We start from the raw sequence: 14273 nt of genomic DNA, 5'->3' as shown, positions 1-14273 counted from the left end.
GGGGGGGGGGGGGGGGGGGAATGTGAAGATAGAGGCGGAAGATGGAGGGATTCAGCCCCAAGCCAAGGGATGCCCGAGTGCCCACAGATAGACATGGAAGAGACTGGCCCTCCTGAGCCTCCAGGACCCAGGCCTGCTGACCCCCTCGAACTGAGAGCATCAGTGTCCGCTGTTATAAGCCACCCTGTTTGTGGCTATTTGTCATGATCATAGAAAACAGGATAGTAGAATCACTAGATTTTTTTTAAAAAAAAAATCCTTCTACATGATGCAAGCCTGTAGTTCCAGTGGCTGGGGAGCCTGAGGCAGAAGGATCACAAGTTCAAAGCCAGCCTCAGCAACTTTGTGAGGCACTTAGCAACTCAGTGAGACCCTGCCATTGGGTTAAGGACCCACTGAATCAATAATGTACAGCAGTCTCATTGTCATGTCTCTCTTCCCCCAGGAGGTCCCATTCTGTCTGTTACCACAAGAGGCCTAGTCGCTGCTTCCGGCGATCAATGACTGTGAATCTCATCCTATTTGTTTCTCTCGGGCTGTGGGAGTGTGTGAGGGAAGGGAAAACAGATTGTTGTCTTTTGGTCATGGGGTTCTCTTAAGATGCTAATGATTTATTGAGAAAGACAGTTTGTGGCATATAAAGAAAAGTGTTACGATAAATATGAAAAAGAATGCAGGTCTATTGGGAATAGCAATGCTTGTGGAAACTCTGATTAAAATGATGCAGGAACCTCACATCTCTTCTTGGGGGGGGCTCAATGAAGTGCCTCATGGAACTTGTAAGGATTAAAGGGAACACAGTGTTAACCAGTGTATAAGTGCTAAGCATTTGGCATGTGCTGCATTTTGTGTATCTGGAGGTTCAGAGGTGGTCATAAATATCAAACCAACACCAGCAAGGCACATACTGCCACGGCCTGATTCCTGTAATGTATGTGCTCCTGTTTTGGTCACAGTGACGGAAACAGCTAACTAAAACACTGGACAAGAATGACATAGAGGAGGAAGTTCATTGGGGGCTCACAGTTCTGGAGGTCTCAGTCCGTAGACGTCTTCGGGAAGCAGAGAAGGGGCTGCAGGGCACATGTACCCTTCCTGGGCATGCCCCTAGTGACCTTCTCCAGCCATGCCCACCTGTCTGCAGTTACCACCCAGCGTGTCTATTCAAGCCCGAATGGACAACTTAGGTTATAGCTCTTTTAATCTAATCACTTTCCCTCTGTATTAATATTCCTGAATTGACGGGGGCTACGGGGGGCCACCCCATATCCAAACCATAACTTCCCCCCCCTGGCTGCCAAAACCTCATGTTGATCTCACAGGGCAAAATGCAGTTAGTCCATCTCCGAGAGTCTCATAGTCTTAAGAGTTCAATTGTCCCAAAGTCCAGTCCAAGCCCAAAGTCTTCTGAGACTCGAGGCAAACTCTTGCCTGTGAGCTCTTGTAAAAGTCAAAAACCAGTGACATACATCCTACGTACCATGACAAAGACTAAACATTTCCATCCCAAATAGGAGGATCAGGGGCATGGAGAGAGAAGGGACAGGGCAGGACTGAAAGCCAGAGGAGCAGACGAATCCCGACTCCTTCTGTAACTCCACGTGCAGCATCTCGGACCCGTGGCCCTGAGATGTGTTCTCCAGAGGGCTTGGGCGGCCCTGCCCGCTTGGCCTTGCCGGCTGCAGTGCCCGCGGGCTCTCCTGGAGCCTGGCTTTCTCTGCAGCCAGCAGCTGCTCTGGGCAGACTGTCCATGTTACTGGCATCGCTTGGTTCCTGAGCTCTTCATTCTGGCTTTTGCTTCCCCTTCACACACCACTGTCTCAGGGACAGCTCCCAGGGACCGTGGCCCTGCTATACTTAGGCTGGCCCCCCAGGCCTTCCTTTAAAATTTTGGTGGAAACCTCCATGACCCTTCACTTGACCATTGTGCGTTTTTTCAGAACCAGACATGGATGATACCAAGGTCATCTGCTAGCTGGCCCCCTGGAGTCGTGTGCAGCGGCCTCTTCGTGCTCACATGGTCAGCGCTAAGTTGTTTCGGCATGATGAAACAACTTCCTGGGCCCACCTGTGCAAGCCGGGTGCTCCCAAAATGTCAAAGGGATTCCCCCTGCTACATCCTCGAACCTGTAGTGGGTATGATCTTGCAAGTTATTGTGATATTCTCAACCATCCTTCCTATTTCCTATGTGCACAGTACTTAGCATCTCTTTAGGAGACATAATCCCTTCAAGTACAACTTCCTCGTCCCCTGGTTTACACGGACTTTTTTAGAGTTAGAATGCAAGTTTTTAAAAAATCTTAACTCTGCTTTCTCACCACAGTAAACCTGGCTAATAGCTTCCAGTAATATCCCTGCTACTGACGAAATGCAGAGCTGCCTTGAAATGTCCTCTGCCAGATAATTACTCTGTCACCTTTAAATTCAGCCTCAGTGTCTCAGGACATGGGCAAAATGTAGCCAAGTTCTCTGCCAGAATATAACACAGTGGCCTCTAGTCCAGTTCACGATGGAGTCCTCGTCTCCCTTGGACCTTTTGAGCACAGTGTGCTTTCCTGTGGACATTCTGGTCTTCTGAGGTCCCACCGCATTCCCTCCTTAACCTCCGCCTACAGCATTCTAAGACTCTTCCTGTTTGCATCTCTACACATTTCAAAATTTCTCCCGCCAACCAACCACATGCTCATGTTAGTCAGAGCAACAGCCTCACTTCTCGGTACCCGTTTCTGTCTTACTTGGCTTTTTCGTTGCTGTGACTAAAACTCCCCACAAGAACAACTTGGAGCAGGAAACTTTATCCGGAGCTCATGATTTCGGTCCATAGATGGCCAACCCCATTGCTCTCGGCCTAAGATGGGGCAGCACATCTTGGCAGAGGGCTCAGCGGAAGAAAGCTTTTTGACTCCTGACGTCCAAGAAGCAGAGAAATAAGAGGGGAAGGGGCCCCAGGGAAGATGCATCCTTGGAAGGCCCGCCCCCGCCCAAGTAACCCACCTCCTTCAGCTAGGCCCCACCTGCCTGCAGTGACCACCCAGTTGATTCATTCAAATCAGGATGGGCTGATTGGGTTACAGATCTCGGCTCCCTCCACCTTTGGGGCTGCTGAGGATTGAACTCGAGGCCTCATGTGTGCTAGGCAAGCACTCTACCACTGAGCTGCACCCCAGCTCACAGCACTCGTTATCTGATTATCTCTCCTCCAAATATTCCTACGTTACCAGGAGTTTGGGGTGGGGACAGCACACATTCAAACCATAACAGACTGAAAGTGGGCTAAATATGTGAATAGTTTTGGGAAAAGGAGCAAATAGCTCTAAAATAGGTGGAAGGATCCCACTTGTTAGGTTGGAGATGCAGATGAAAAACCGGATAATCACTTCACCTCAAACCATTAAATAGAAGTCAGAAAGCTTGTCTGTCCCTGTGTTGTGTTGGTGCAAAGACACTGCAGGATAAACTGAATACAACTTCTTCGTGAGATACTTGGCCAGCCTGCTCTCCAATATGAGACATTTGTACCCTTTAACCTAGAATTGTTTGTGGAGATATTTTAAATGTATGCAAAGAAGTCCTCAAACGATAAGAAAAAAACGAATGATTCTATATATGGAAGAAGCACCACATGACGTGCTTACATGGATAAAGACAAGATGCCTCATACAGTAGTTCCCCATTATCCACGGTTTTGTTTCTGCAGTGTCATTATACATGGTCAACCAGTCTGAAAAGACAAAATTGAACAATCCATAAGAATTAAAATGCATGTTCTGAATATTTTGATGAAATCTCTCACCATCTCTTTTCTGAGAGATGTTATCCATTTTTTAACGTGTCCACACTGTATGTGGTACCCTCCTGTTAGTCCCGTTGTTTATCATATCAATTATATGGTATCAAAATGCTTGTGTCAGGTGACCCCTCTTGTAATTTGTAATGGCCCCAGATCTAAGAGTAGTGATGCTGACAAATTGAAAATGCCAAAGAGAAGTGGTGTGTGCGTCTTCGAAGTAAAAGCGTGAAACTTTATTAAATATGTATAGGAAAAAACATACTAAGCATAGAGCTCGGTACTCTGTGGTTTCTTGCTTCCAATTCAAGTCTCATAATGTGTTCCCGTAGGAGGATACATGATCACAAGTTGCATATAAACCAGGAGGAGACATATGGTACAGATTGATGTTGGTAGAGCATGACTGGAAGGAAATCCTAAGATTTGGACCTCCTAGTCCTTTTAGGAGGAGGTTGGTAGCATAGGGGAGACACTTTTCAGTGGATGTTTGCATTTTCCCTCTGACTGTATTAGCTAATTCGTTCTCCTTCTCCCTTCCCTTACTATCTCCTCCTCTCCCACTCTCCCTCTTCTGTGTATGTGTGTAATTAGAGAAATCTCTAAGCTTTCTGGTTTTCCTCTAAATCATGTGATGAAGATGTCTGGCACAGAAGGCAGCAGACTCTCTCTGTAGAAAGCAGAGTCCCTGTAGTGTTTTGGCTCTGCAGACCTTAAGGTCTCTGTCACAGTAGCTGAGCTCTGTGGTTTTAGGGGGAGGGCAGCCATAAACACTAGATAAAAGAATGGCAGGGCTGTGTTCTTTCCAGCTTGATGTGTGCAGGCAACCAGTCTGGGCAGATTCTACCTCCTGGGCATAATTTGCTCACCCTGGTCTAATGGATCTGATTAGTGTTGTGTCTGAACTCTAAAGGAACGTGTACACTGTCCGTTGCTCTTTGTGTTGCACAGTGGGCTTTTCCCTGTCCTTGTGATTGCACCACTGCACCTACTACCGTTTGCCTCTTAAGTTCTTCCCTGTACGTCTTTTTCTTTCTTCAAATCCTTAGCTTAAAATTTATCCTCTCGAGAGAGGACACCTAATTAGCCCCATCTGCCCAATCAGACTCAATATTTTCTTCTTAATTTTAGAGACACCATTAACAGGGTTATCTGGTACAATTAGGGCCAGGGTGTAGGGTGTGGTAGTTGGGCTCCTAGCCAACCAGACAGTATCTAATGCTTCTGTTCTGTCCCCTTTAGGTGGCTGCGTGCGTTTGTCTGTCTGTCTGTCTCTCTCTCTCTGTAATGAGGATGAAACCCAGGGATGCTTTCCCACTGAGCTACATTTCCAGCCCCTTTTATTTTTTGAGACGGTCTCACCAAGTTGCCCTGCTGGCCTTGAATTCGGCAATCCTCCTGCCTCGGCTTCCCATGGCACTGGGATTACAGGGGTGCACCATTGTGCCTGGCTCTGTGGACTATCATTTTGAAAATATCTCTTCCCACACGTGACTGCCTTTGCAATTACAATGCAGTTGAGTATTCTTAAATGGAGGAAGTTAAACAGGGAGAGAGAGAACCGGGTTGGGGGGGGGCTGGCAGGTTTGGCCTGGGTGCCGAAGGGGGGAAGCAGGCAGGGTTGACCTGCTGCTTGAGAAGCTGCCTGGCAGCTGGGCACTGGGATTTGGAGATGTTCCCTTCCTTCCTGAACAGCTCCCTGTGCCCAAACTCTGTGGTTTGCAGAGTACCCGCTTCCCTTCTGCCGGTCAGAAGTCTGGGTCTGTCGTGGGCACAGGGTCCATTGTTAGCAGCTCCCGGCACAACCCTGGATTCTGAGGCCCTAAGGTTTATGGACGTTCTTCATCAAGGCCCTTGATGGGGGCGTTGGAGTTTCCACCCCTTCCTCTTTCTTTCTGTCACCCTGGCTGTGAGGTCAGTGGCTTTGCTCCACCAGAGCTGCCCGCCAGGATATGCTACCTCACTACTGGCCCAAAAGTCATGGGGCCACCTGGTCATGGACAGAGGCCTCCAAAACTAGGAGCCAAAGCAAACCTTTTGTCTTTGTAAGTTGGTCATCTCCGGGATTTGTCACAGTGACAGAGAGCTGACTTTTGTATCCCTTGGCTGGGTCTACTGTAACGGGATGGAAGCACATGCTGACACGAGTCCTCAAGAACTCTGCACTGGAGTCGGGGGGAGTCCTGGGACCAGCCCACCCTCAAATTTCACTTCACTCCTCAACAGGCTGTGTCTCTGGCTGCCCATTACCCGCGTCAGTGTTTAATGAGATCGTACCTCTCTTGCAGGGCTGTTGTGAAATAAGTGGACCCTTGGAGAGCCGGAAAGGAATTGGCCAGAGGAGGTGCCAAAGTCCAGGCCTCTCCTTCCCCTCTGTCTTCCTTCTGAGGTGGTGGCTGTGTCCTTGACCTGCATCAAGAGAGCAGTCTTGAAAACTTGCTAGCTCTTGAGGTTCTCCAGTCCTCCAGGGCTCCGTGAAAAGGGAATGGGGTGAGCACTGTCATTAGGGGGCTCTTGGTTAAATGTGACACTGTGTGGCTATCATGAAAAGACAGCATTGGTCTTCATTGGTTTAAGTGGGGGCAGGTGTCTTGTGAATTATAAGCTCAGCTTCACGATGGCTGCCTGTAGGTTTTCCCTGACTTTGGCCATCTCTGCTGCGAACCGGGTGCTTCTGCTGTGGAGTCGGTTGGTCCTGCGTCCTGACCCACAGGCGTTACCCGGCGGGAAGTCTGGCAGACATGGAAGAGTGTGCTCTTTGCTCTTTTGCTCTTTGCTGCCCGCAGAACGCTGAGTGGTTAAAAGTGGATTTGCCCTGCGGTGTGATCGCTGCAGGCAGGTTTTGGAGGGCAGGATGCCAGGGGCCTGGCTGGGCACTTTCTGTCCTTGGAAAGAGCAGGGCAGCTTAGGGGAGCCAGGTGCCCATTCTCAAGGCTCAGCTTTGGTTGGGAGCACCGAGGGCGTTGCCAGCCCAGTGATGACTATGTGACACTGTGTGACATCCTAGAGTATGGACAGCCCACGGTGAAAGGAGTGAGGTCTTGCCTCGTGAGCAGAGTTGAAGGGTGTGATAAACCTCAGACACCAAGGGAAATCACCTGTGTGTGTTTCAGCCGCTGGATTAAGACCCAATTCACATTCCACACCGTCCATCAAAGCGCACTCCCTGGTGGTGTTGAGTGTGCTCAGAGGCCAGCGTCATACAGGTTCTGCCTCTGTGGCTGCCATGTCACTGGGCCTGCTGTTGGGGTTCCTTCCTGTCCTACCATGTGTCAGACCACACCCCTTTTGATTGCTGCGTAGGATTCCACCATAGGTGTAGACTGTATTTTGTCTATTCTTCGTCCATCCAGAAGCTCATTCAGGTGGTGGCCATCTATATTTTTGGCTAAACAATATTTTAGTGTCATGTTAAGGCAGTGAAAATGCTTGTAGTAAGTTCCATGAGCCACAGAGTATCAGTTTCAGGTGCCATGGGGCTAGTGTTTCTGAGCCGTCCTTTTGCCTCGGGATCCCTGTGTCCCATCCATCCCTTGCTCACTGGGGGCCTTTTGCATCCCTTTTGACGTTTTCAAATGTTACCTGATGGCGTTGTTGCATTTGATGGCTGAGATTGTGGGCATCCTGTGGGTTTTGCCCCCAAGGTGAGTGACATTGGCATGTGTGAAATCTGAACGTGGACGTCTGGATGAGCAGGCCTGCACACTCACACGACTGCATCTGTGCCTGTCGTCAGTGCTGGGACCAGACTTTGTAGCGTGCTTTTCCCAGAAGTGCTATAATGGATTCCCACCAGTCAGGTGCCTTAGAGCACCAGAAAGGTATTCTCTTACAGTTCTGGAGCCCAGAGTTAAGGTGTGGTCAACATTGGCTGCTTGAGCAGGCTCCACCGGAGACCCCTTCCACCTCTTCCAGCTCCCAGTGGCTCTGGGTGTCCCTTAGGTTGTGGCCACATCCCTCTAGCCTCTGCCCATGTCCTCATGTGGTCTCCTACTTTGTTTGTGAATCTCTTCCAATAACGAAGCCATCATTGGATCTAGGGTCCACCCTACCAGAGTCTGGCTTCGTTACATCTACAAAGGCCCTGTTGCCAAACGTGGTCGCATTCGTAGGTACCAGGGGTTAAGAGTCGAACATGGGTTTCTGGGGATCACAGTGCCACCCAGTATGGGAGCCGTGATCTTAGGGTCCTGAGCCCAGCTGTATCATTAGTCAATAACTTACGGGTGTCCAGAAATATCTCTGCTGCAGCAGGGTTGTTTAATTGCGCAGATGGTTGCTGTTCTCTGAGAAGTGCTATAATCCATCCCTGGGGGTGCGGGTTGCTCGGGGTCCGGGAGCTTGTGAGCCCCGAGATGGGGAATGAACCCCATCTGCCTCTGTTGGAATCCAGAGAGGCTGTCTGTGCTGTGCAGCTGAGGTTCAGGGGAGGTTTATTTGCCTGTGCTTTGGGATCAGCGACTGTAGGCTGGAGCTGTTTGGGTTTCCTTACGTCTGTCCATCTGTTTATTGTTAAAATGCCAGCTATTTGCTTAAATGTACTGTGGCTTTATTAGGGTTTTGCCCCTATTTTTAAGCTTTACGATCCATGCCGCCTCGTAGTTTCTTGTTTGAGTATGCCACCCTAGGCCATCCTTCTCATTTATAGCACCCACTGAGAGCATCCCAGGGGGTGTCCCCTCAGATTGGCCCTGTTTTTCTCCCAGTTGGATACTGATTCTTGGAGAGATGGGAACCCGTTGTCTGCTGGTTTTAGGATGTGTGTGTTCATTAATTCTCGTCATTTTTTATTTTAACAATGCTCATAATAATTCATCAAAAAATTAATGAGCTTTATTATTTTAGAGTAGTTTAGGGTTTATAGGAACCACTTTTTCTTTTTAGTTGTTGCCTCGCAATGAACCTCACCATCAACATATATGTGCAATATCATTTTGAAATAGACGTTCCAAAAGAACTTTTGCTTATAGTCAGGATAAAAGCCCCGCAGAATCCAGTGTTGATTACGAACATCCTTTGCACTCTGGGTGCATCCCTGCCTGGACCAAGGCTTCTTATTGGAATTAGTTCTTTTGCTAATGAGCTTCCTGGAGGCTTCTCTCACATAAATCCCTTGACAAATTGTAAGTATTGTGTTTGCTCTTATTTAACTTTGCATCCGTGATCGGACGAAGGAGTTGTTTTTTTCTTAAAGTAGCATTTTAAAAGATTTCTCCTTGGGAAAAGGATAGGAAGAGAGCTCATCGTGGAAATAATCCCCTGTGGCAATATGTTCATGTTTGTATCTGACATTTCAGAATGGTTACGTAATATTAGCTTAGGCTCTGAGTATCACCTCCATGATGTGTCTTCATTACAAAAGGGACGGAAGTTGTGACTTAGGGTGAAGAAACCCAGCAGAGCCCACATTGGCCAGGTGGTCAAAGGTCAAATCATGAGAGAGAAGGCTTGTCAACCTCCTGGGGTGGTACTCTGAGAAGGACACTGTGTCTTCTGTGTACTTCTGCTGGATCTAAATTGGTGACGTTTGAAGGTGGTCTGTGATTTACTGAATTGTCCCCATCCCAGTGTGGATTTCTTCATCTTGCTAATTGCTGTGTCTATGGAGAACATTCACCTAAGTGGACTCCAGGTGCCAGTTTGACAGAACTCTGTGCTAATTCTGCAATTTTTTGCAAGCCTTAAAATTATTACAAAACAAATAGGAAAGGATTGCCTTGTGTAATTTCTGTGGTTTTGTATGAGCACCTAACTTTTTGGTTGGTTCTTAATTCTATACAAGGAAAGAGAATGCAGAACATCACTGATGCCAATCTTCAAACTAAACTATTGACTGAGACCTCATTTCACATGAGTAAAATATCATGGAGGAAGGACTGGTTTGGCATTTGGATTCGGAACATTTTAAAGGCTTTTAGGAAGTCCATTTTCTTCATCTCCTTAAGAAAGCCTGCGTACAGTTATGCCCATCTATGGGTTCCACATTGTGGAGTCAACCAAATGCAGATCCAAAATATTCAGGGCGGGGGATTGTTTCTGTACTGAACATGTACAGACTTTTTGGGGGGCCATTATCCCCCCGACAATTGCAATGTAACCACTATTTACATAGCATTTACGTTGTATCTTAAGTAACCTCGAGATGATTGAAAGTATATAGGTGGAAGTGTGTAGGTTATATGCAAATTCTAGACAGTTTTAAAAGTTAGCGACTTCTGAGAATCTTTGGAATGTGGTATCCACGGAAGACTTGGAACAGTCTCCTGCAGATACTGAGGGTCAACTGTGTGTTCCAAGTATAACATCTTGTAAGTGTGTTTGAGGAGTAGAGATGTCGTTTTATGGTATAGTGCTATCCTAGTATGCACAAAGTCCTGGATTCGATTCCCGGCACTGCAGTCGGTCAACCAATCAGTAATGTTATTGGAGTTTTTAAGTGTTTCTTATGAGTTGAGCTATTCAAGAGCATTCTGAATTTAGTTTTTTAAATCAATGCTGTGCACCATTTCATTTGATATTTAAGACTTCCTCTCAGTCTCACTGGGAGAGGCCCCAATTTCCCTCCCATTATCCAGAACTCTTGAAAAGAACCCATGAGAAGCACGAGTCTGGTTGCCATATCCCACAGGGTGGGGACCTGACTCTGCATGGTGCTGTGACTTCCTCAGACACTCAAGGGCTGCCCTCAAATCATGTCTGTGTTAGCAGGGGTCTGGGAAAGAAAAGATGGACAGGCTATGGCCAAGCATCAGCCCACTCATGATGACCTGGGTTGGATCCAAGAGCCGGGACCAGCTTGAGCAGAAGTTCCAAGTTTTGTTTGATGGAGCCCAGGGTCTCACGCATGCTAAGCCGGCGCCTCACCACAGAGCTGCACCCCTGCCCCGAGAGCTACAAGTTTTCAGCCTCACTGTTATGCTCGCCTTCCCCTTCCTGTGAGCACGGAGAACTAGCAGAATGCCTGGCCCTTCTGCAGACGTCATGCTGACTTGATTTCATTATTTTCCATCATCAGCTTATAAAGCATAAGGGACACTGGGTTGCACTGTCTGCTGCCAACCTCTTTGCTCACACTGGCCTGTGAATTCCAGGATCTTGCTGTGTTCTTGCTACCTGAAATGTCTCTGTGCATGTAAGGTGGGCTTCTCGCCTACTTGGTTGGATTTGGGGAAAATCTAAGCATAATGCTTTCAAGGTTTATTCATTTTGTAGATTGCATCCGATTTCCTTCGTGTTTCATTGCTGAATAATATTCCATTGTGTGGTCACACATTCTCTCAGGATGGTGGTACCTGTGTTGCCCAAACTGAGGAAGGGGAGGCCACCATATTCATGGGTCTGTCCATCTTACATGTCACACCATGTGCTTCGTGAAGATGTTTTCCTCAGTGAATTTTCTTGGACATTGCTTATTTCCACATCCAGCTTCTGAAGAGATGGGATTTGGAGCTTTGTGCTTTCATGCTGTGCTGATGGAGTTGCTTCCTTCTGGCTAGGTCAGACCAAGTCTGTTCATCTGTTTCCTGTTGCTTTGACAGATTTCTCAGGCTGGGTACTTTATAAAGTAGGGAGGTTATTCTGGAGATCCAGAGCCTGGTGCGAGCATCTGCTCAGCTCTGGTGAGGGCTTATGGTGGAAGGAGCACAGGTAAGAGGAGATCACGTGAGGTGAGATAGGAAGCCAGAGGGATCTAGGGTCCCAGGAAGCAGTGAGTCCTTGCCACCTTTTGTAACTGGCCCCTAAGCAGGGTTTTTCTGATTCTCTGCTTTCCCATTGAATAATTGCAATGAAGTCAATGCCGATCCTCTTTCCTTGAGTGGAAAAAAAATAAGTGTATGTTGTGGGAGGCGGATGGGCATTTTTGTTTTTTTGTGTTTGGTTTTTTTTTTTTTTTTTGATTCCTTGCAGGAGGGGAGGTCCTGTAGATACCTCATTGTGCTGTATGAGGTCAGGAGGAATTGGCTCTCATTTTCTACGGTCTCTGTTGTAGAGCACTTGGGCATGTTTCCTTGGAGAATAAATACGAAATAGGATATAGCAAAAAAGGCTCAACCATGGAGACATGAGGGAATTTTTCATGTCTTGCTTGGGGTCTGACTGCCTCCCTACTAACTCTGCACCCCAAGCCGTGCCCTGTGAATTAACTTGCTTTGAGATTCCTGAGAAAACACTTCCAACAATTTTTATGTCGGTGCATAATATTGTAATAACTTTCTCAGTTCTGGGTATCTGTATTTTAAAAGGGAAGTCATTGTATGTAGGCACATTTTTGCACAGAGAATGTTTTAGTTCTCAGGAATTGGTGAGAGAATAAACGGGCAGTCATTTTCTAGGGTTGGTAGGCGTAGTGGTTGATCTTGGAGAAATCGCTTTTATGAAAAACTTCCAAATTGACATTGCTTCCTCCATCCCTGGTTTGATGCTGTTGCTTTGTAAGAATATGATTTATAGGAACTTAACCTCTGGCCATCTCTGTTGCTGGCTTCCTTGTCCAGATAAGGTGAGAATCATTTTGTTAAGCAATTTCTCAAAGAATCCACAAGACACAGGTTTTAGCCACTGGGGAGTCTTACCTCATCTTCCGTGAGATAAAAGGTTCTTGGGGGTTAGGGAGAAATTTTAGAATCAGATACAGTTTGGGGAAGATAGGGGGCCCAGAAGTGGAATGGTGGTTTTAAGCAACTTTCATCTCTTATTTGTTCCCATTTAGAAAATCTCTCTATTTGGAATCCATAGGTTGTAGTACCTTGAATGGGCTTATTTTATTTTTTGCCAGGATTGAGTTGGAACCCAGGGTCTTATGCATGCTGAGTTAGCACCCTACCAAGCCCTTGTTTTGTTTTTCTTATAATTATTAGCATATGCCCAAATCCTTTTTGATTTCTCTCCCCTGCCTCCCTCCTTCCCTCCAAATGAAGCGCCACAATTTACATTTAAACCCTCTGTCAGCAGGGGATTGGTTTCAGGACCCCCTGAAAATGCTTAAGTCCCTTATATAAAATGGCAGAGTCTTTTCATACAACTCCAGCAATCCTCCCATACACTTCAAATCTTCTGACTTATTAGGTGCATTCTGTTGCATTAGATGTTTGATACATTGTGTTACATTGTATCAGGTACGATACATTGTGATTATGTTGTAGAAAATGTGAATTCTTTTTTTAACGTTTATATTTTTAGTTGTAGTTAGACACAGTACCATTAATTTATTTATATGTGGTGCTGAGGACAGAACCCAGGGCCTCGCACGTCCTAGGTGAGCACTTTTACCGCTGAGCCACAACCCCAGCCCAAGAAACAGTGAATTCCGTATAGATACTTGTTGTATATCATTTAGGGGACAATGTCAAAAGTCTGTAGAGATAGTTATTTCCCAGATATTGTTGATCTTAGTGGGTTTCCGTCGCAGCTGGGGAACCCACAGATCAAGAGGAACAACAATAAACAGCTTTCATAGCATATCCCTGAAGGTAGTGGATCTTGGGGGTTTTGCCATCTCCCCACTTGATCAGCTACCAATATGAATGCACCAGGGTTTCGAGGTTTCTTCAGTGAAGTTACAGTAAAGTCAGATGCCCTAGACTAGTCTCAGGTTTTGACTTGAAGATGTGTATGTGTAAAGGAAACCCGCGAATCCTCCAGTCGCCATCTTTCACCTTTCTTGTCCCTTTTCACCTTGTATTTGCACACCTCTCCTTTCCTTTTAGAGAACTCACGTTCTAGAGCTCCTCTCCAGAGCTGGTGTGGCCCTGCTGCTTGGAGAGATGGGGTGGGGGGCTTCTGATCCTTCTAAGGGGTGTGGGACTGCCCCTGGCGAAGGGTCTCTAGAAGGCTGCATGGTTGACTCTGTCTTCTGGGACTTCGTAATTCTAAGCCCTGTCCGACAGAGAAAGAAGATACTGTCAAAAATGTGTCTGCATTGCTTGCCCAAGGCCACCTAGAGCTGGTACGTGGGCCAGGGACTCAAATAGGGAATGTTTGCTACGCGGTAATCTGGTTGAATCAGCAGGTCACACGCTGATTGCATTTGGAAATGGATTAGTGGCTACTGCCCTGCTGATAGGAGGATACTAATTATTGTGTGTCTGAAGTATAAATACCTCTTTGCCTAAATATTAACCTTGTTTCAGTCTTTTAACGTAGAGGGTTTGTCTACTAAATACTTCTTTTCAGAGGTGAAGAAAAAGAGATCCTCGGCTATGCTTCAATAAATGACCCTCCAAGTAACTAGCGCAGGTTATACATTAAAGCTGGTTTTCTTTTTAAGCAGACCTAGAGAGTTCATCGGCAGCAAAACAGTAAGAGTGCCTGATAGCTATAGCTGAGATTTTTGGCAACAACATCGTGCATTCCAAATAGGCAGAATAAAATTGACCATCATATTGTGATACATTTAAATGCCACTCACTGTCATTCAGTGAGTGCTGAAATGTCATTCCTGAAGTTTTGAGTGTTTGCTGTTTTTTTTTTTTTTTTTTTTTTCCT

The 14273-nt window shown here is 46.6% G+C and overlaps 1 protein-coding gene across 4 annotated transcripts in view; it reads left to right on the top strand.

Moving 5' to 3' along the window:
- The window catches only part of Tbl1x (transducin beta like 1 X-linked), a 180059-nt gene that overhangs the window by 86952 nt on the left and 78834 nt on the right, over positions 1 to 14273 (top strand). Inside the window, exon 3 of one of the 4 annotated variants that reach the window (XM_048797385.1) lies at positions 1941 to 2136. The exons of the other annotated variants lie outside the window; for them this stretch is intronic. The gene's annotated coding sequence lies outside the window, so the exon portion shown is untranslated. The remainder of the gene's footprint in view (positions 1 to 1940; positions 2137 to 14273) is intronic. 4 annotated transcript variants of the gene reach the window in all.

This window comes from Marmota marmota, unplaced genomic scaffold (assembly GCF_001458135.2).
Source record: "Marmota marmota marmota unplaced genomic scaffold, marMar, whole genome shotgun sequence".
Taxonomy (NCBI): Eukaryota; Metazoa; Chordata; class Mammalia; order Rodentia; family Sciuridae; genus Marmota; species Marmota marmota.
This window is presented reverse-complemented; position numbering and strand designations above follow the sequence as displayed.